This window comes from Macrotis lagotis, chromosome 7 (genome assembly GCF_037893015.1).
Source record: "Macrotis lagotis isolate mMagLag1 chromosome 7, bilby.v1.9.chrom.fasta, whole genome shotgun sequence".
Taxonomy (NCBI): domain Eukaryota; kingdom Metazoa; phylum Chordata; class Mammalia; order Peramelemorphia; family Peramelidae; genus Macrotis; species Macrotis lagotis.
In genome coordinates this window covers 63,317,664-63,340,590 of record NC_133664.1, presented here as the reverse complement: position 1 = coordinate 63,340,590, position 22,927 = coordinate 63,317,664, and positions in this window count along the sequence as shown.

Genomic DNA, 22,927 nt, shown 5'->3' with positions numbered 1-22,927 from the left:
AAAAACATATGCATAAGGGCTTAACCTTCCCTCAAAGAAATTAGCCAACCAGGCTCCCTGGGAGGCAGTTGTGAGTCACTGAAGCCCTCAGGTTTTGAACACCAATCAAAGAGTTTAACGGGAGATGAGTTTCAAAAAAAAAAAAAGGCAAAAAGGTCACATCACAAGAGAAGGCCTGAGGCTTTCCAAAATCCTAGTTTTGTTTTTTTTTAGAGTAGAAAATAAATAAACTTATCTAAGGTCTTGGACTACAGACTAACCCCCCTTGAATCCAAAGACCTAGAGCAATAATACATTTCTCTGTGGATTGGACATTGTCCTTTGACATTCCCATTTGTCCTCAATAGCTTGTCTTCATCATCGTTTGGCTTCTTGACCAGAAATTTTTCCAGTTTGGTGAAACTAAAAGTCTTAAAGTAGAAGTCTTGGAATCTGAACTTATTCCCTGCTCTATATGCACCATTCTCATAGGATATTACCAAATCCTAGACTCAATCTGTTTTAAATTAAGGTATTTTACCTGTATCTCTGTTTGGATCATTCTAGACCCTGGTTCTAACTATCAACAAAAACATTCCGATACAACAAGGAATCAGTAGTTTATTTCCAAACTGTTTCTATTGCACATAATCAAATTACTGAGGCAGGGTAGAAGACAGAAGTCTTCCTTTTTGAACTAAAATGATTTTTTCAAATATTTCCATGATTCTCTAAGTGACCAGTAGTATTCTAGGATTATTTTTTTATTGACTTGTGGTAGTCTTCTGAGACTGTATTGGTCTGATCTGTATGTACAGGATAAAAGATATAACTTTTTTTTTGTTGTTTTTGTTTCTTAGGTTTTTGGCAAGGCAAATGGGGTTAAGTGGCTTGCCCAAGGCCACACAGCTAAGTAATTATTAAGTGTCTGAGACCGGATTTGAACCCACGTACTCCTGACTCCAAGCCGGTGCTTTATCCACTACGCCACCTAGCCGCCCCAAGATATAACTTTTGACCTCACTAAGTTGACATTTTAGTGGAAGAAGTAAGAGCTATATACAAATAAGTAAGAAGTTGAAGGGGAAAGTTTTTTCGGGGCTTTATCATTACATGAATCCAGAGAAGGAAATTGAGGAGTAACAAAAGGACCGTAGTTTAGAAAATTTGAGTCAATGAGGAAGGTGGAAGAAAAAACAATGACATTAATTATCTCCAGAATATAACTCAATTAGAGTAATGATTCTTAACTTTTTTAAAAAAATCATACATCCTCCCGATAATCTGAGAAAACCTATATAGATCTCTTGACAGAATATTTTTAAAGGTATAAAATAAAAGGCATTAAAAAAAAGCAAAGGAAGAGCTGTGTTCAAATTCAGCCTTAGATAGATATAACTGTGTGACCCTGGACAAGTTACTTAAAAAACAACAACAATAACAACAACAACAACAAAAAAACAAACCTCTGTTTGCCTCAGTTTCCCCAACTGCAAATGAGAATAATAATGTCACCTCTCTTCCAGGATTGTTGTGAGGGACAAATTAGATAACTTATATACAAATAATTTCTCATAATATAATTAAAGTAAATATATAATATAATATATGCAAGATATAACTTGAAAACTAATAAATATAATATCTGTAATGTATATAATATTATGTATGAATTATGTATTACAAACATGATATAGTTATTCTAAAAGTGCTTAATATAATTCTTGGACACATAGTAAGCAATATAGAAATACTTATTCTTTTTGTCCCTTTCCATTTTCTACTTTGTGCCTCAGTTTCTTTATCTGGGGATGGGCAATAGTCCTGAATCCTTACAAGATTATTGTAAGGATTAATTGAGATCATATATGCAAATCATTTTGTAAACTTTAGAGTATCATGTAAATGATAGCTTTAATAATAATAATTAGAATTATATCAATTATAAGGAAACCAGAAGTTCATAAATATAAATATGCAATTTTTTCTCATTCAGGTTCATGTACCTCTTGGGAGTCTCTTGGCTACAGGAGCAAAATCCTTGAGCTAGACTATTTGTGTCCATTGGACCAACCCTGGACTTTATTAACATAACTTTAAGCCTGGTATGAGGAGCATGCTGTAGAGAATAGAGTATTAGATTTGAGGCAAAATGATTTAATTTAAATTCTACCACTCAAACTTATTTGTTTTGTGGGTCCCCCACCTTAATCATCTCAACTCCCAGCCTCCTTAAGACCTCTTTACCTAAGATGAAGGAAACTAGAAATCACAAATTGTTTGCCTGTTCCACTTACTGTAATAAGGTTCTCAAACACTTATATTTGTATGTAATAATCATGTTTTTATTCCCACTATAGATGGTCTGGATTTCACTTTAAAGCACAGGGTTAAGCATGGTCTTCCTTCAGGCCCTGGGAGTCCTGCCAGATCTTTCAATCTATGTGAGATTAACAAAGGAGTCAACCTGCTAAGAACGACATTACAAAGAAGAATGAGGAGGGTCAGAGAATGTTCTGAAAGTAGCATTTGTTCATTTAAATCCCTTGCAGGCAAAGGCCCCATGGACTTAGGGTCTCAGTGCTACAAGCCTGGGCGTCTAGCTTTGCAGAAGTAACACACCCACTTAGAGTCTTTCAGTCATCACTGGAATCCACCCAGTTTGCCCAAGGGGAGAGATACCTTAACAATGAGATAAAGACAGAAAGACAGGCTGCCACAGGCCACTCTATCTGCTGCTAAGGGAAGGCTCAAGAAGAAGACTCAGAAAAAAATCAGTGTTCTTGACAAATTCTTGGGATGACATTACCAAAGACTCCAAAATAACAAAAAATGAAATAAAATGATAAACAATAATGTGCAACCATGTGTGGTACAATAGTTACTACCTAGGAAGCTCTGGATAAGTAATCCACCTCTGCCTCCCTGGGTTTCAGTTTCCTTGCTTGAAAAAGGAGGAGACTGGACTAGACAGCCTCCAAGATCCCTTTCAACTCAAGATCCAATAATGATGAAGATTATGATTTTGATAACAATACCATCACACCTTTGAATACTGTTTAATGATTTTCAAAGTAATTGATGATATGAGATGAGACAGTTGAAAAATACTCACAAAATGTGCATTTGGAGTCTAATATGGATTTGCAGTCAGGTACACCTGTATTCAAAAATTAATTAAGTTCTTTTTTTTTTTGCAAGGCAAATGGGGTTAAGTGACTTGCCCAAGGCCACACAGCTAGGTCATTATTAAGTGTCTGAGACCGGATTTGAACCCAGGTACTCCTGACTCCAGGGCCGGTGCTTTATCCACTGCGCCACCTAGCCACCCCATACACCTGTATTCAAAACATGATTCTGACAATTATTAACTGTGACCCTGCATAAGTCATCTACCCTGAGTTTCAGTTACATTATCTATAAAATGGGTAAAAGTACCTCTCAGAATTGCTGGGAGGTTCAAATGAGAGACTATATTGCAAAATATGAAAATAAAATTATTACAAATTTATTATTATTGCTATTATTGTCATTATTACATAAACCAATGGCTTTCCATTCAAAGTAGACAATTTCAGCTATGTTATTCATTTATTTCCATGTTGTTTCTATTCTTCAGAGTATTTAGTTCTTATATAACAACTAAGGCAGTTGACTTGAGAATTCTGAGATATATTAAGAAAAAGGGCTTTCAAAAAACTTTTTCACCTTTTCTAACAGTCAAGCAACAAGAACAAATAACAAATAATCTATTGTCCAACTTTTTTTTATTCCCTTATATTGGAGAAAATTTTTCAGTGACTACACATTTGTGGAACAAAGGGTTTAAATCTTTTTTGAATGTTTCTTGAAATATTCGGACACACTTAGGCTCCATTAGTTTCCATTTAATAGTGACTTGATGGTTTACTTAGAAAATGCTGTGGAATCAGTAATTGGGACAATAGCTTCAGCAAAATTGAAGATTATAACATAAAGTCTCAAAATCATATATATATATATATGTGATCTACATATAAAGACAATAATAAAAACCTAGAGGCAGTAGTAGAAATTAAAATTCCATTACACATAACTAATAAAAGCATAAAAAATCTGGGGATCAGTCTAGCAAAGCACTCAAAAAACTTATAGAGACTTAATGACAAAGGGTTCTTTAAAGAAATAAAGAATAACAAATAGCTGGAGGAATAGTTAGCATTCTTTTCTGGGATGTGCCAATGTAATCAAAATCACAGTATAACTAAAGTGAATTTATACTTTTAATGCTGTGTCAATCAGTTATCAAAGGAATACTTTACACAATTCAATGAATAATAACAAAATTCATTAGGAAAAATCAAAAAGAGTATAAAAAGAAATGATAAAAAAAGTAGGAATGAAAGAAATATAGTACTTTTAGATCCAAAACTATATTTTAAATCAGCAATCATTACAACTATAAGGTACTGGTTAAAAAATAAAGAAGTATATCAATGGAACAGACTAGACAGGAGAGCAAAAACAATGGAAACTTGTAGCCTAATGTTCAAAACCCAGAAAACATGAATTTCTTCTGAACTTCCTATCTGATAAGAGCTGCTAAGAAAATTGGAAAGCAGTTTGGCAGAAATTAGATTTAAACCAACATTTCACACCATATTTTATAATTTAGTTTCAGCAGTTAACTTTAAAGATCATACTACTAAGAAAATAAAAGCAAAACCTATCATGTACTTCTTAAAAACACATGTACGAGACATATTCTTTAAATTTTTTAAAAAGAAATTTGTTTCCAATTCCATGCAAAGATAGTTTTCAAAATGCATCCTTTTGCAACCTTTTGAGTTCCTTAGTTTTCTACCCCCCCTCTTCCCTTCCCCCTTCCCATGGAAACAAACAATCTGATATAGATTGTACAATTGTGTTTAACATATTTTCATCTTAGTCATGTTGTGAAACAGGAATTAGAACTAAGGGGGGAAAAAACCATGAGAAAAAAAACATAGAAGTTTTAAAAAGGAAGCATTGCATGCTTTGCTTTGTATTCTGATTCTTTTTTCTTTGGATGTGGAAGGTATTTAGGAGATATATTTTTAACCAAAGAAGGATAGAATCAATGAAAAAAATATAAAATAGATAACTTTGATTAAAACTGAAAAGTTTGTGTACAAACAAAAATGAAATCACATAGGATAAGAAGGGCAGCAGCAAAAAAGGCAAACAACAACTTTGTATCTAATTTTTCCCATATAGGTTTGGCTTCCGAGATATATAACTAGGTATGTGTATATGGAAATGTAAGTAAATGTATGTATATGTAAGTAAATATGTCTATGGAAATGTTAGTAAATATAAGTAAATATGTATATATGCAAATGTAAGTATATGCAAATATAAGTATATATAGCAAAAGCTATTGAAACAATTGCAGACTATTAACCAAGTTCATGAAAGAATGTTCCCAATGACTAACAATGAAAATACTACAATAAAAGAAAAAAGTTACCAGTGGCTCTCTAGGGATAGAACCTACTGCAGTAAGGAGGGGTTAGGAGAATAAGCTTGCACTACCCTTACTACTAATAGTAATCCTTCAGGATTGAATCAATCAAATCACTGAGAGCTTTAAACAGAAGGGAAAGAGGAAAAATTCTTGTCTCTGATGGTGTCAAACTAAGGAAGACAGTGAAAAAAATAAGTGACTTGGTCCATTTTCTGAGGGAGCACAGTGTAGGGATATGGGATCCCAATTTAAAATAAAATAAAAAAAGTTCCTTTCAGTTGTACAAATTAGAGGTCAGTATTTTATGATTATATATCTCAACATGAAGTAGTATAAACAATATAGAACAGGAAAACCTAGGCAACATCTCTCTCATATTAGATGCTATTATTTTCAGTTTTATTCTATAGTTCTAGCATTGAGCTCTTAAGTAATATAATTCCAAATAAATGATTCTAGGTAAGAAGAGCTCCAAGACTCATGCGTGAATACCATTGCCACTCCCTCTGATACTTACTAGCTGTGTGACCTTGGACATGCAGTATAACCTCTCTGTGCCTCCAATTCCTCATTTACAAAATAAAGATAATAACATTTGGACAACTGACTTCCTGGGAGTGATGTGATGATCCAGTGGGATGGTAAATGTGAAAGTTCTCCTTTACCAGTAAGCACTAGATAAATGCAAGCTATTGCCATCTGGAAAACTCTGTGTTTTAAACATGAAAAGGTAATTGTTAGCCCTTGTGGTTTCTGTGAGAGTTGTCACAGTTTATTTGTCCTATGGGCATATTTGCTGGCACTCCCTGCTTAATAATTTACAGTGTTTGGTAAATAGAATGCATGGTACAGGTTTTACAATCCTCCCACAAATCTCTAAGGGCTGTGATTGGGTGGGGTGAGGATGGGGGATGTTTAGTATGGCTCAGGTTTATTTCCTGGATCCTATCTCTCCTCACCTTTAATAACTGTCACACTGATCACCCAAGGACAGGCATGTAATAATCACAACCCAAGCCATACAGCACGTTTAGTTTCATGAAATCCATTCCCTACCATAACCTTGTGAGAGACATAGTATGATCATTATTACCCCATTTTACTATGAGAAAAGTGAAGTCCTGAGAGCTGTGAGCCAGCAACTGTATTTGTGACTTCTCATTCCAAAACCAATGATATTTCCAATACACTGTGCTAGTAGATGTTAGAAAGTTGGTATATAGGATGGGGAGAAACTACAACATTAGTTTTTAATAGCCAACATCTAGTTCAACCAATCAACAAACATTTATTAAGCACCTATTGTATATTGGGTACTGCTTCAAGTGCTGGGGAGAATATGAAAAGAGGCAAAAGACAGTCCCTGCCCTGAAGGAAGTTGAAATCTAATGGGGGAGACAGTTTACAAAGAAATCTATTAAAAGTAAGCTATACACAAAGCATGAGTGGGAAATAATTAATAGAAAGAAGATACTGGAATCAAAAGGTTAAGGAAGGCTTCCTGTAGAAGGTAAGATTTTAGTTGGAACTCAAAGGAAGCCAGAGAGGTTGTTGATTAGAGTGGAAGAGGGAGACTATTCCAGGAATGGGGGAATAGTCAGAAAAATTCCCAGAGCCCAGGAGTTCAATGCAACTAGATTGAAGAATAACTGTTCAGGCAAAAACTAAGAAAAGCTTGGCCCAAATTCCAAAGGATAAGATTTAGAGCTTCATGTGATTTAACTTGACCCTCTCATTTCAGAGATTGGGAAACTGAGGCTCATAGAAGTGAATGACCTGATCAATGACATTCAACTACTTCTAATTTTCTTTTTGTATTGCCAGCATTTAGCAAAGCTCCTGGTACATTGCAGGTTGGTCGGCTTTACTTGCTGAATTGTCTTATAAGAGAAATGAACAATCATCAGCTTAAGGGTTTGGATTTCAATCTGATGTTCCTTTTGACAGTTAAGGAAGGCTTCATGGAAAAGGGGAACTTGGGAATAGCTTTAAAGAAGATGAGATCTAAATTTGGCAGATGAGGGAATAGGAGTCATTTTTAGGGGTGAAAGGTTTTATACATTTATAATTTCCAACAGAGCAATTTAAACTGAAAGTCAAGGGGTTAGCATAAATAGGAATGATGGAGGGGCAGGTAAAATAAATGGCAAGGTATAACTGGTGAGCTGAGAGATGGTCGTAATCAGAGGTTGAATCTAGTGAAGAGAACTAGTGAAAATTTGTTGAGAAGGGGACTGATAAGAAAGAATGCAACCTCTATTGTGGAGTTCAACAGTGATTGTGCTGTTGAGAGAGGCAATGAACAGGGGGACAACAGGGCCCTGTTATAGAAGTCCAAATCAGTTGATAGGACTGGGAAGAGGGATGTGACAGTGGAAAAAGAGAAAGAAAAAGAGAGATACAATCAATTGGACTGGCAGAATAGTTCAATTTAAATTACTTCCAGGAGCTATACAATCAAGATGGAGAAGAATAGCAAATAGAAGTTTTTTGGGGAAAGTAAGTTTTGAAGTTCAGAAAAATATACTTTTTTTCTTAAAATTTTTTTTAATATATTTATTCAATAGTTTGACCATTCCAAAAGCCTGCTCTCTACAGATGACTAAGAGAAACAACATTTCAAGAGCCTTGAGATCTCTTTTCTGAGAAGCCTAGGTCCCATGAGTAGAATCCATGTTCATCTCCTGCCAAGTGTTTGTCATGGATGGTTTTCTTTATGTCACTTTTTTGATAATGTTTGGGACTGGATAGTAGGTGAGCATACTGTTTACTTTTTTATATCTACTGTATTTAGCATAGTACCTAGTACATAGTAGGTATTTAATAAGTGCTTGATTACTTGACTTGATTTCATCCTATCCCTTTATAAACCTACCTTCTGATAACGTCACTTCATGAAAGAAGCAATGGGAAGAGCAAGAACTAAAGTAAATGGTAGGCAGTGCTCTTCCCATCACATGATCTCAGTTTTCTGAAGGGCTTGGATTCAATTTCATGTAATTCTACAGAGGATGATGGGATCATAGATTTAGAACTAGAAAGGATCTCAAGGTTCAGTATCCTCATTGTACAGATGGAGAACTAAGACTCAGAAAAGTCAAATGATTTGCCCAAGGTCACACAAGCAGTAGACCAGGCCAATTACCTCATCTACAGTGGACTGGGGAAAGTTTGCCAAGTCTGAAGTGAGCCAGAAATAGATTAACACTGATTTTAAATGAAAAGGATCATGAACACTTTAATGGCCCAAACTGGTCAGGGCCTTGGTTTTATATCTCTCCCAAAAGACAATTATAGACCAGGCAATAACATTAAATGTACAATGTAATTTAGCTAAGAATTATTAATGCCATTTTATGCAGGTAGATAATTAAACTATTAGGGACTGTTCTATCTTGAGCCTTTGACCCAATCTTTTCTCAGAGTTCAAACATGATAAGCGCTGTGTTTGGAGCGCATCTTGGAGGCTAATGGAAAATTCTGCTCCGTTTCCTCTGGAACTCCATGCTCATTAGTTATAGCACACCAATTAAAAGCTTTGTTAGGGAACCAGAGGAATGCGCCACAGCACATGTACTGGCCAGGAAGCTTCTTTCACATATCACATGGATGGATGGGTTTCTATGGCAAGCCAAGCATCACGTTAGGAGGTCGTGTGCATTCGCTTGCAGGACCAACAAAAGCAACCCAGGAATTTTCAAGTCAGCAAGTCTCTGGGATCTGCTCTTTTTCATTTGACCTGATAAGGATTTAAAAGTTTTCATTAGCCTTGTGAATCTTGGCCAAGTTAAATGACAAACACATTAAACAGAAAACAGGTTGCATAATGAAAGACATCCTGAGCATGATAATTTTCTAGATAGGGAGATCAGCTCCAGCCCTTAGTCAAGAAGTAATTTCTCCTTCAACCCCAAGTTCACCCTTCCCTCCCTCCAGTCATGCAACCATAAGGGGTGAAGACAGGGTTAATACTGCGGCAAACTGCTTATGAACTGGAATAATATGTATTTTTTTTGAAGGGGATTATTGCTGTTACAGACTACTGATGAGAGTTTGCAACTGCAATTCTTAATTAAGAAAATAAAAGAACTTGGCAGCCAGATGCAGATCGTGTACTCAATGACCAACTCCACCCTAAATCATCTGCATAAAGGGCTTATTTTTATAATAATTTTTATTAGATATACAATCTAAAATAATGCAGTGGGGCTTTAGAAACATTGTCCCTGTACTTGAGATCTTAAGAATGCTATTTGTTTGGTCTTTATGAATCCCTTGCTATTATCTCAACATTTCATTCCAACTGACTTGTTTCCATAGAGGATTTTAGGACTCAACATTCTTAAATGGTGGTGTGTTCATTGGACGTCATAAAAGTATCTCTTTCTCAGGCTACATTTCAGGTAACTATGGCATTTTCCTTGATTAGTAAATCCCATCTAGTTAACTACATATAATTTATGTTATAGTATTATATATATATATATTATAAAGGGACAACTATAGTATGGTCATGTAAAGTATAAATTATAGATGAGTCATTGATTGACACATTGCTGGAAGAATTTTCAACTTAGAAATTCTAATGATGGCTTCTGATGAAGGCTAATTATAAGTTCTTAAAAAAATCTGTTATTGGAGTCCAAACTTTGCTCAAATATTTTAATCGCAAGTTCATTTTAGTTCAAGGAACTCCGGCGTCATTTAGAGAGGTTCATCACCAGATTGGTCACAAGTGATGCTATTTTTGGCACAGCAACTCTTGAAGATGAACAGCAACTAATTTATAGGGGTTGTAATCTGCTTCAGTGAAATGAGTGCCTCACACTGAAATAATTCAGAACCTTAATATATTGATATATAATACTTTTTAGCACCTTCTTCGTCCTTCTTTGTTAATCTGTCATTGTCATGGAAAGTAGAATGGGTCATAACAGATGAAGAACTGTTTTGTATATTTTTCAGTGTTCATAGGTTGCTCATCTCATAGTGGCTAATCTGGTAATTTTTCATTTTAAAAACTGTGCAATGAAAATATCAATTGCCCAAGTTAATATCATTCAGTCAACTAATTCATTGATATATACTCACACATATATATGCACATATGATGGATAGATATTAAAGATGAAAAATGGCTTAGACTCAGAACTGAATGTGGGGAAGATACTGAGGAAGAGTACATTTGGAAAATTGCTGTATAGTCAATAATCCTGAGTCTTTTTTTCATAAAAGACTACTATGCTCTTGCCTTAAAAAATCCATTTTCTTGATGATTAAAGATGTCTGAAAATAATAGAATATCCTGATCTTAGAAGAGTCAAAATTATAAATGAGACAAAGGACAACAGGAAGAGATACAATGGGTAATTTAGTAGGCTATGGCATAAAACTGGTGATAACTTATACATAAGAAGTCAAATAAATGCTACCATCAAGGACACATATGACCAGAAATAAGATCAGTTATGTAGAAGGAAAGGTAACAGATGGACTGGTATATTATGAAAAACTGAAGACAGAAAACATGATAAGGAGTCATCATTATTGGATTTCAACACATGGGCATTACATAAAGCTAAAGAAGTTTAGAATTTTCATTGGTAGAGGGGAGTTCCACCATAAATAGTTTACAGATTCATTTATGAATACAATAAAAGAGAAATAAGAATAAAAGACCTTTCTTTAACATTCAGTGTTGGCAAAAAAGAAAAAAAGTATGAATTGTGCTTATTTGTCTTATTTCAACACATTCTCAAGCATATATACACACATGCATAAACATGTATATACATACATGTAAATATATATATATATATTCACATGATTAAAACCATAGCATTTGGACATGGACACCCACAGTTTTTGTAAAACATATAAGTTCTGTGACTTCAAAACATTTAAAAAAATGTTCAGTGACTTGAAAGAATAAATCTGACGTACTAAGAATGTTATTTGCTCCCTGGGAATGACCTAGGCTCTTAGGAAAAGCCGACTCATTAAGAATGACTAAAACATGTTTTAACATCAATATATTGTCTCCTCCCCAGGATCTCCAAGCTCTTAACCAACAAGGACTAATTATTCCCACATTACTGCAAAAACTGAAACAGAAAAGCATAATACTAGGCAAAGTCATTTTACTGAATGGGTTAATGTGAGGAACATGTAGTATAGAAAATTGAAATTCATAACTAATTTAAATAGCAGAACAAATTCCCAGAGTTTGGCCTGAAATCAAGAAGAGTTGAATTCCAATTGATCTCAGACATTTCCTAGGATGTGACTCTGGGCAAGTTATTTAAACCTTTGCTTCTTTCAGTTTCCTCATCTGTAAAATGGAGAGAAGAATATCAACCACTTCCCAAGGTTAAGATCAAGTGAGATAATATCCATAAAGTGCTTAGTACAATGCGCCCCTGGGTATAATAGGAGCTATATAAATGTCAGCTACTATTATTATTATCTCAGTTTTATTTTTCCGATTTCACCTGACCCTCTGCCAGTATTGTCATCAAGGAGTATAATATCCTAAAGGTAGAAAGCAGGGGAGAAGATGGGTGGCTTAGGTGGTTGGAGCAAATTATGGGGTTAAAAATAGGATGGAGGGCATAGGTAAAAAGAGATCCCAGAAATACCCTCCAATTTTATCCAATTTCTCTGCTTATTCATCCATTAGAAGTGTGTGAGACTGGTGTATCCTTCTGTTGGTATAAGACAGGAACCAAAAAAAAAAAAGCTAAATAAAAACATAAGCACTGTCATCGTCAACTCTACATCCCAACAAATGACTATGAGCTATTTGGAAATGTCTATGGGAAGTATTGTGGTATAGTAGAAAGGACAATGAAGTTGAACCAGATTAGTTGTGTGACCCTGAGCAAGTCAAATCTCTTAAACTTTCAGTAGCATCCTCTTGTATATTGAAGGGATTGGATTTAGATATTAACAAGCTAGACAAAAGTAGTCAATCGATGCTATTTCCCTGAGCTTTACTTGGGTCATCTGTAAAGATACAAGACTAAGGACTGGTGCTGTGTCCTCACCTATGTAGGGAAAACCCATATATGAAACACCCTTCATTGATACAAGTTGGCATTTTCCCTGCATCTTAGAAAACTGCCAAAGAAGCCTGAGAAGTGAAGTGATTTGCCAAGGATATAGAACCATTATATGTAAGATGTTTCTGACTTCGAGGGGAGCTCTCTCTGTTACTCCATAGTGCCTCTCCATCTATAAAATGAGGATAATAATACTTCCACTATCTATGTCACAGGGGTGTTATCAGAAAAGCACTTTTTCACCTTTAAAATGTTACAGAAAATTTAGATATTAAGCCCTCCCTGTCTAGGGTTTTTTGGTGAGATTTAGGAATCTCCTGAGGATCTGGAACCATAGCTTGGAATATTTTCCTTCTAGAGATCAGACCAGGATGTGACCTGAGGTAGTAGCCACCTTACTGCTCCATAGCTTCCCAATTTCCCTTAAGAAGGGGGAGGGGCCTGAGACAGTAAGATGACATTCCTGGCTTTTGAAATACAGCACTGGAGGGTAATTCCCACTTCAAGGAAGAAAAGAGGTCACACATTCACTCACTTAGCAGGGAGTTAATGAGCCACCAAAAAAAAAAAAAAGAGAGCGAAGGGCAAAAATCTACTCAGTAATGGAGGGGAAAGGCAACTCAAAGTCACTCTTCAAACTCCAATTTCTTTCTAGTTTCCTGAATGAGGCATTCTGAATTTTCTTCTGGACACAGCATGTGGTCCTGGGGGTCTCTGGGTGTATTCATATATGTATATGTATGTGTTTCCCTAACAGATAAAGATAGGGCAAGAGAAGCAGGTAAATGATTGTGGCAGAAGGGTCCCCATAGTTCTGGCCTAGCACCAACATCTGCAGGGAGGCTGTTAGTGTTAATAGATACTATACTCTACCCTGCAGAGAGAGGAAGCTCAAATCCCCAAGTACAATAAAATTAGGAAGGAGGTAATTACTTTGGAAGTGTCCATTTTCTTTGGATGAAAAAGCAAAAATTTTATCTTGCTTTACTTTGTGTGTTCCTTGGACACTGTGGTCAATCTGACTCCGAGGTCAATGTACCTCAAAGACCACATTATTGACATTCCTATATTCAAAAGTGGGTCATGAATTCCCATCATTCTCAGTGGGATGTATACCAAATGGACTTCTTCTAGATATGAATAACATGAAGGTTAAAAATCTAAAAAACACTTACTGATGCGAAATTGTATACTTTCCTAAGCAAAAATAACAGGTTACCTAGCAGACAATGATCCTTAAGAGTCTAAAAAGTGATGATGGGAATATTGAAAATACTTGATAGTGGTTCCCTGAGGATTAGAGTCTGACTCAATTGGAAGGTATCTGAAGACTGAATGAAAATAGAGAAAATTCTCTCCTTTGATCAAGGAGACTCAAGATCAATGTTTTTTATTTTTTTAATACCACTTAATTTTCTAGTCATCAATCTCACCTTTCAACTGAATCCCCCCTCTTACAACAAAGTATGGTTAAGCAAAAGAAACTCCAAACAGCGGTTATTCTTGGCAGAATATGTCTCCTACATCCATAATCCATCATCTTTCTATCAATTCATCTTGAGTCTATTGAAATCAAAATGTAATCATTGATCAGAATTGTGATGTCATTTAGTTTTTCCTTTTCATTATGGTAGCAATTGTTTACATTTTTCTTGGTTCTACTTCCCTCTCTATTTCACTTCATCCAAATCTTCCCAAGTTTCTCTGATTTTTTCACATTAATTCTTAGAGCATAATGGCACTTCATTACATTTATATGCCACAAAAGATCAATAATTTTTCTTTTGTGATACTTTAGTTCTGACTAATGAGTACCCAGATCACAAATTGGAGAAAGTGTGTATTTCTTGGGAATCTATTAGATAACATGTTCATATTTTATCCAACCATCAATACAACAGCAATATACCTTGGCTAGAAGGATTATATGATAGGGGATAGGGAGGTGGTAAGAGTTAAATAAATCAATAAGCATTCTATATAAGCAGAATTTCTGTTTTGCTTCTTTGCATGAGATACCCAGAGATTGAGATTACCACTAAATATGACACCCATTTAGCAGCTGTGGATGTCAGGAGCCTGGGCAGTTTCCAATATCCCCACAGCTGTAGTTCCATGAATTGATGTAATCAAGGAAAATGTAGTAGCAGCTGAATGGTTTTCTTTCCTTGCCCCTTTTCAGGGCCACAAAATATATGTGTGTATGTATGTGTGTGTGTGTGTGTGTGTGTGTGTGTGAATATATATATATATATATATATATATATATATATTCTGGCATTAGGAATAATTTTTAAAAGAAAATTCTAAAATAGTTCATGAGAGTTTTAGTTTTAAACAACTCAGCTTTATAGCTTTGTACATTTTGGAGAATCTCTACCTAAAATTTCCAGAGAAGCAGGCACAAACAGCTAATCAGGACAATAATGCATTCATTTCAGGTAAAACCAACATATATTTTTTCATTTAAAAGGTGATGTCTATTACTGGATGAAACAAAGCAAGAAACAATCAGTGGAGAGAAATGTTAATGAAACTGAATGACACTCTACATATAAATATAGGGGCTGGGTCTACGATTTCACTGATGAAGGGAACTTTTGGATGAGAAAACTTCATCTCCTAATGAAGTTGCCTGGAGCTCTAAGAGAATAAGTCCAGACTCACACAATAAATATGTAATGAAGCAAGACTTGAACCCAGGTCTTTTTGGTTCTGAGATCAGCTCTTCAGCCACTATGCTTCAGCTAAATACATGCCATTCTGTACATTCCTCCCCAAGAAGATATTTACAATATAACATTCTTGATCCTAATGAGCACATCTATACATAGGTGCCAATGGAGACCTCCCGTTAGATTATGATATGTAAAACAGGCATTTTTTGAAATTAAGGAGCTTGAATAAGGAGAAATAAGAAAAAGAAAATATACTTACTTTTATTTTTAAAGTGATCTTGAATGGTAAGTTACTTAAAAAAAATAAGGCAAGGCCTCTGAAGTGAGCTGTGTCAATCTGATCCATTTGTTTTACTCCACTAGACATATCCTTGAGATAACTTCATTTTATGTTTCTTCCTATGTTTTGATGTCTACCAATGAGGGCTTTAAAAAAAAGTCCACTGTCCTTTCAAAGCAAAAAAAGACATTTCAAATGAAAACAGAATCTTTTCAAAATCAGTATACATGCCAGAAGAATAACAGCCATTTGAAGATGCAACCCCCCCCCCCCCCAATCACCACCCCTTGTGCTGGTGACGTTTATTGTCATCAGCTCAATGTTATTTTACAGCAAAGTGAGGATGTTTGAAGAGAAATGAATCAGGGTCTGAAGTTGTATGTGTTAGAGAAAACATATGGAGGTTTTCCTGCTGTGGACTCCCCACTGAGGCACAAATTCAAGGGGGTGGGGAATTGCCTTGTTCAAGCTCTCTGTTTTCTGGGATCAGCAGGATGAACTCAGCCATGAATGAAAGGGGGTCACTGCAACTGTTCCACAGAGAATTTTGTTATTCTGCAATCTCCCCAACCAAATGCTCTTCACTCCTCAGGACAGCTCCCAGCAAGCAGGTAGATATTATATTAATATCCCTCATATTATGGACCCTGTTTCAATCACATCTTCATTGCTGGGTCCAGAGAACTCTAGTTGAGGAAAGTAAAAGGCGGTCTTTGAACCATTTGTTCCTTTCCTTTCAACTCAATTTTAGCCTCTTGACTCCTTGACTGGAGTCCATCAGCTCAGAGCCATATGCACAAATGGTACTCTGTGAACTCATGGATGGGAGTATTAATTCAAGAAAGGATTAATGCTCCCCTTTTTCCTTCAAGCGTCTCATCCCTCCCCTACCTTTGTATATATGCTCCAGAGATCCTATGATTCATGCTATTTACACTGTAAAGATGCTAATTGGCTCAATACTCAACATTTAACTTTTGATGAAAGAAATTCAAAGATATGATTGATGTAATGCAGTCACTGTTACCTAAACTGACTTTCTAACCTGGATCTAGTCTGGGTATTGCATATTTAGGAAGAGCAGTTAAATATAGACTTTCAAATTCACTATTTTGGGATTACATAAAGCACATTCTTCTCTCTCATCCTTTAATAATAATACTGAGGAGATTCAGAGAGTCATTATGACCCAGGGACATATATTTTTATAGAAAACATTTATATCAGGTGCTCTTAACCTAAGGACCATGAATTTCTTTCCTTATAAATTTTGATGACTGAATTTCACTGTATTTAGTTTCCTTTAAAATCTTATATATTTTATTGTATGTATTTAAAAACATTATTTTGAGAAAATTCCATAGGCTTCACCAGATTATTTCCAAAGGGATTCATGATGCAAAAAAAGATTTAGAATCCCTAATCTATGCAAAAAAGTGAACATGAGATAAAGTGAGGAAGGAGGATTACCAGCTTGTAAGAACAGAGATTTCATGAAGAAGATGGGGTCTAAGGTTCTTTTTTTTTTAGGGTTTTTTTTTGCAAGGCAAATGGGGTTAAGTGGCTTGCCCAAGGCCAAGCTAGGTAATTATTATGTGTCTGAGACTGGATTTGAACTCAGGTACCCCTGACTCCAGGGCTGGTGCTCTATCCATTGAGCTACCTAGCCACCCCAGTGTCTAAGGTTCTTAAAAGAAAATTGGAATTCTTAGAATGAATGATGAAGTAGGGAGGATATCTTGGGGGGGGTGGTCACAAATTGGAAGAGGGAAAATTGGAGATAGAAAGACCAGCCAGGAGGAGGCTGTTCCAACTGCCTCTCAGGGAGAGGTAATAAAAGCCTAAACATGTTCTTGTAATTCTCTTATTCTCAAGAAGTCATAAAACATTTACTTTGAATATTGCCATAATTTACCAAAGATAAACTCAATACAAACACAGAACCTCTCATCTAAAACACTTTTCCCATGAATATGCTTTTATTTTTGCCCTAGGAAATGTCCATGATGGGACGACACTGGTAAAGAACAAGTATTTGTAAAAAGCAGAGTTGGGAGGGGAAAGGAGAGGAGAAGGAGACAAGTGACATCAAAGCAAAGATAGTTTCTTTCATCCACAGTTATGACTTTTAAATTTATAAAAGCAAAAAAACCCAACCAAACAATTTAAGCTATTTTAGATACTGGTCGTTTCCAGCTCAATGGGAACTAATTCCTGAAAGCTGAAGAAGCAAGTTTTTTTTTTCCTTCTCTAAATGCATACCTAAAATGACACTACAAAATATAGCCTTGGGCTGCAGATCTTTTTTTATGGGCATAGAAGAAAAGATTGCATTTCAAAGAAAGATAAAAAGTCATTCTGCCCAAATTCCTTCATCCCTTTTCACTGCATTTATTCCTATCATGTCAGAATTGTATTACCTCAGATGACATTAATTTTATTTATTTCTCTTCTTATTTTATTAATCAAACTATAAAATAATCAGTTCAGCTACTCAAAACCAATCTTATGAAGATTAATCTTGTATCCTATTCCTCTGTTCCTATTTTGCTTCTCTATGGTAATGTGGCAGAAGAGTTTATGTTCTCTATAACTTGTGAAAAATGCATTTCCTACAAAGAGCCCACATCAAAAATAATTACTGCTATGAACAAACTACCAAACATAGTCACAGTTGGCATACATCGACATTTTGCTAAAAGCATTAACACAATGTCAGATCCAATTTTAAAAAACTTAATGTACAGTAAGGAGATCCTTCCCCCTCCCAAAGATAAAAGAGAACATTTTTTTCTATATATTTGAAAAGAAAAGGTATGGCTTAAAATAGACATTGATGGTTTTACCATCAATCCATCTTTTATAATATGTTCTTAGAAGAGATGGAGATAAGGAAAGTTTTGCATTCTAAAAAAAGCAAAATTTTGCCATCATAATGTTCTAAATCCAAATCATTAAAGCAGAAACATAACTAGTACTAGAAGTCAATGCAGTGTTTCATCCTTTTGAAACACTTCCTATACGTTAAAGAATTAGTCCATCCAAGACTTCTCAATATTAGAAATTACCTAATGTTATTTTTACAGGTGGTGAAATTAAGGCAGAGGTTTAGTAATCCTTCTAGGGTCTTACTTCAGCTTCCTGACTTCCTTCCTGATTCAGTTCAAATCCCACTTTCTGCAGGAGATGACCCCCATTGCCAGTTCCTTCCCTCTGAGGTTACCTTCCCTGGACTCCATGTGTAGTGTATGTGTATATACCTAGTGGTTTGAAATTCTCCTGCATTAAAGTGCGAGTTCTTGGAGAGCATGGACTGTGTTTTTGCCTTTCTTTCTATCCTTAGTTTCTAGCCGAGCTCTTAATAAATGTTTAATGACTGATTCCAAAGCATATTAATTCCACACTATGGACCAAGAAATAATGTCTATAAGTATTTCTGAAACGATGTGCTTTTTCTGCACACAGTTCCCTTGTCCCCCTTCTAGTCACATAATGTCATATTAGCTTCTCCTCCTCTAGAGACACTGAAAGGCTTAAAGTAATAGGTTTTAATCGTTTTAATGTCATCATAAGTCCCCATCTTACTAACAGAGGTACCTGTGATTAAAAGCAGACTGACACAGAGCAGCAAAAGAACATTGTAAAAGCTCTGTAGGCCCCTGGTGCTGTTCTGAACCACTCCCTCCAGTTCATATGCTGGGTGGGCTATTATGTATGACCTAGCCTTCCTTGACTAGTCATCAAAAGAGTCGGTCTTTTTGACTAAATTTCATTTGTTAAAATGAAAGTAAAAAAAATCATTTATTAAGGGTCTACTGGGGGCAGAGAACTGGATTAAATAATAATGTTTAGAAAGGATACTATCTTAAGTCATACATAATTACTAGGGATTAAAGATTTCAATACAAATATTAGGGGAGGCCAAGGAGGGGAATCTGGGAGACCTAACCAGTCTTCTTCAGTTGTGAAGACCAAAACACAGGCAGGCAAACAAGTGATCAATCCCATTTTTTCATTCTATCACCTAATGGAAGAAGAAACACTGGGGAAAATGCCAGCTTCCTACGTTCCTTGTGGAAAACTTGCTGTTGTTTACCCTTTGTTTGTGCCTTTATGGATGCTACTAGAATTGCCATCTTATTTAGGGTGGATATTAGACCCTTCCTTAAACGTTAAATAGTTTATAGTACACTTTATTTAGAAAATTTCCTTCTCTTCATCTCATTCCTGTTGTTTCCTATTTACTCATGGAACCCCTGTTCTGAGGTCCATTGTTATTGTACTTGCTTCTCATTAGTGGAAAAGCCTTGCCCTATGTGAGAGTCCAGGAAGAGTTGGGGAGAGGTAAGAAAATTTCAGACTTCTTCCAGTCTCCTTCAAGTCTTAAGTTCTTTTGGGTACTTTTGGCTTCCAACTTCTAGAGGGCAGATATGAACAAGACCAATTCCACTTTATGTTGCTGAAGGAAAACATGAAAGGAATGGCAGACTTCATGTCCCTATTCCTCGATAGCTGTAGAGACTTTGGGAAGTTTTGGGATGAGATCAAAGACAGCTCTCTTGGCTAAGCTGAGTTACATTAGGAGAGCTCCTTCAGTCTGTATGGTCTGTTTTGCTATGATTTGGAGAAATGGGTTACTTTGCTATTTGCTATGAGTCTTCATTGTGGAACTGGTATTTGGTGAAAAAGGAATCAAACCTTGAATAAAGAATTTGGGTTCCTCCTTCCATCTCAAATGATAAAGTGATCAGAACTTGACTCAAACATATCCTGTAGACTAATAATATTTAAACAAACAGAAAGTTCTACTTCTGGCCTGGTAATCCCTCTTTCTCTCTGAGCACATTATCTTAGCCTCTGGTTCCAACCTTTTGCTTTTACTCCTGAAAGGAATGAAAGTCTTCCTTGGAGAAGGATAGGGAGAAAAGAAGCTAGAGATGTCTATTCTGTCTTCACAACAAATAGCCCTTATCATAGGTTAGCCTCATTATATACATGGGACCCACTTTGGATCACATTTCATAGGTTGGTCCATTCTTGTTACTTCAAAGTCTCAATGCATAATCAGAATGAAAAATTTACCAGATAAATAAGAGCATAGAAAAAGTTTTGATGAGGTTATTAGTATTAACTCATTCATACATTCACATAATCACAATTTTTAGTTTCTTATACTAAAACAAGGGCAGTTAAGTGGTGCAGTAGATAGAGCCATAGACTTGGAATCAGAAAGACTCATCCCTGTTTGCCTCAGTTCCCCATCTGGAAAAATGAGCCAGAGAAGGAAATGACAAATCATGCCTGTATCTTGGGATCATGAAGAGTGGGACATGACTGAGAATGACTAAAAAACCCCCAAAAGCTTGATCCACCTCATTTCAGCCAACCCTCACAAGCCTGGATAGGAAGGTGAGATACAATTAGAATGTTGGAAGATTCATCTCTCTGAAATAATCTTCAACTCCTTGATCCTTTACTCCATTCTCTGATAATGAGATGACCCTTCAGCTTGACTTTTGTTTCCTCACTTGTAAAATTAGATTATTGGAGTATCTCCACTTGGTTTCTAAATATAGTTTAAACCTTTTTCATTTAAGTTTCTGAGTTCCTCATCTAACCTAAATAGCTTTCACTAAAGATACTGGTGAACTCTTAATTGTCAAAATTAGTACTTCCTTTTCTCAGTTTCCACCATTCTTGACTTCTCTTTTTGATACAATTGACTACTTTTCTCCCTGAATACTTTTTTTCTCTCTCCATTTTTATGACAGTACTTACTCTCTTGGTTCTACTTTTACCTGTCTAAACCTCAGTTTCCTTGACCAGGTCTTCAGTCATCACATGCCATCTTAAAATAAAAGTAGTCCAAGGCTCCATCCTGAGTTCTCTCCTTTTTTCTTCCTATACTACTTCACTTGGTAAATCATTAGCTCTGATAAATTCAACTCTCACTTAAGATGTAAATGATGTCCCAATCTATATTTATTGTTCAGTCATTTCAGTTGGGTTCAACTCCTTGTGATTTCATTTGTTTGTTATTTTTTTTTTTTTGGCAAAGATACTGGAAAGGTTTGCTATTATCTTCTCTTGCTCATTTTATAGATTAAGAACTAAGGTAAACAATATGAAGTGACTTGCCCAGGGTGATACAGATAGTATCTGAACTCAGAAAAATGAGTCTTCTTGATTTCAGATCAGCACTCTAACCACTGTCCCACCTAGCTACCCCCCACCCCAAGCTATATATCCAGGCTCAATTTCTGTCATGAGTCTTTCACAACCAACATTGCCTTTTGGACATTTTGAACATTCATAATTCCTCAGGTTACTCCTTCCTCTACATCAAGGGTCTACGGAACTAGACAGAATCTTCTGCAAACAGCATAATCAAATGAATGGTTTAATCACTCCCAATTTGTAATAGGGGCTCAACTTACTTCTCAGTCCCTATCTAGTTATTTTACCATAACCAGTTTTTTTCTTTATCTCCATAAGACCATAAGACTACTTGATTTTACCTTTTCTTTTCTTTTCTTATTTTTTGGCAAGGCAATGAGGCTAAATGAATTGCCCAAGGTCACACAGCTAATTAAATATTAAGTGTCTGAGGTTGGATCTGGACTCAGGTCCACCTGACTCCAGGGCCAGTGCTCTATCCACTATGCAACCCTTGCCTTTTCTTTTTAAAACATAGTCCTAGAATAATCTTCACCATTAACTTTTTATTTTTTCTTCCTTTATAACTTTGATTTCCTCTGTAAATTCTAGACTTTTCCTAGCTTCCATTCTATCCCAATCCCTAATTCAAATCAACTCCCTCTTTCTAGTCAACTCAGTACCACGCATGGAAAATTCTCAGAAGCTGTGGGAGTCACTTAAGGTTCATAAAGCTGCAGACTAGTGTAAATAGTGCTTGATAATATGTTTAACCAAAAAAAGAAGTAAAAAAAAGTCAACTAAATGTGTACAAGAGGAGAACATAGAAAAGAGCAAGGATCTGTGACTTAGTTGAAAATTTAATGGACTATTACATCTAGATAAAATAAAACAATATAGATAATGGAGAAGAGGCAATGAATAGAACAGGACAAGGAGATTTTCTATCCAACACTTTAAATAATTTCAATTTCCTCTCTGATATTTACACCATCTCCCACTTTTTTTGTTAACATCATATTTAATTAACACAAGGTCAATACCATTTCTCTGATCCTTTATGAAGATTTGAAATAAAATCACATCTACAATGTCTTCAAGAGTATTTTCGTTTCTCTCTGCTGCACAGAGACAGAGAGAGAAAGAACAAGAGAGGGAAATCATTTGTCATTTACCTCTGTTTAGCCTTTCAGCTGATTTTTAATGCAAGCAAAATATTCATATCTCTGTCCATTTGAATGGACTTTTCAAGTAAAATTCTGTGGCTCTGCATTAATAGCTTCTTGAA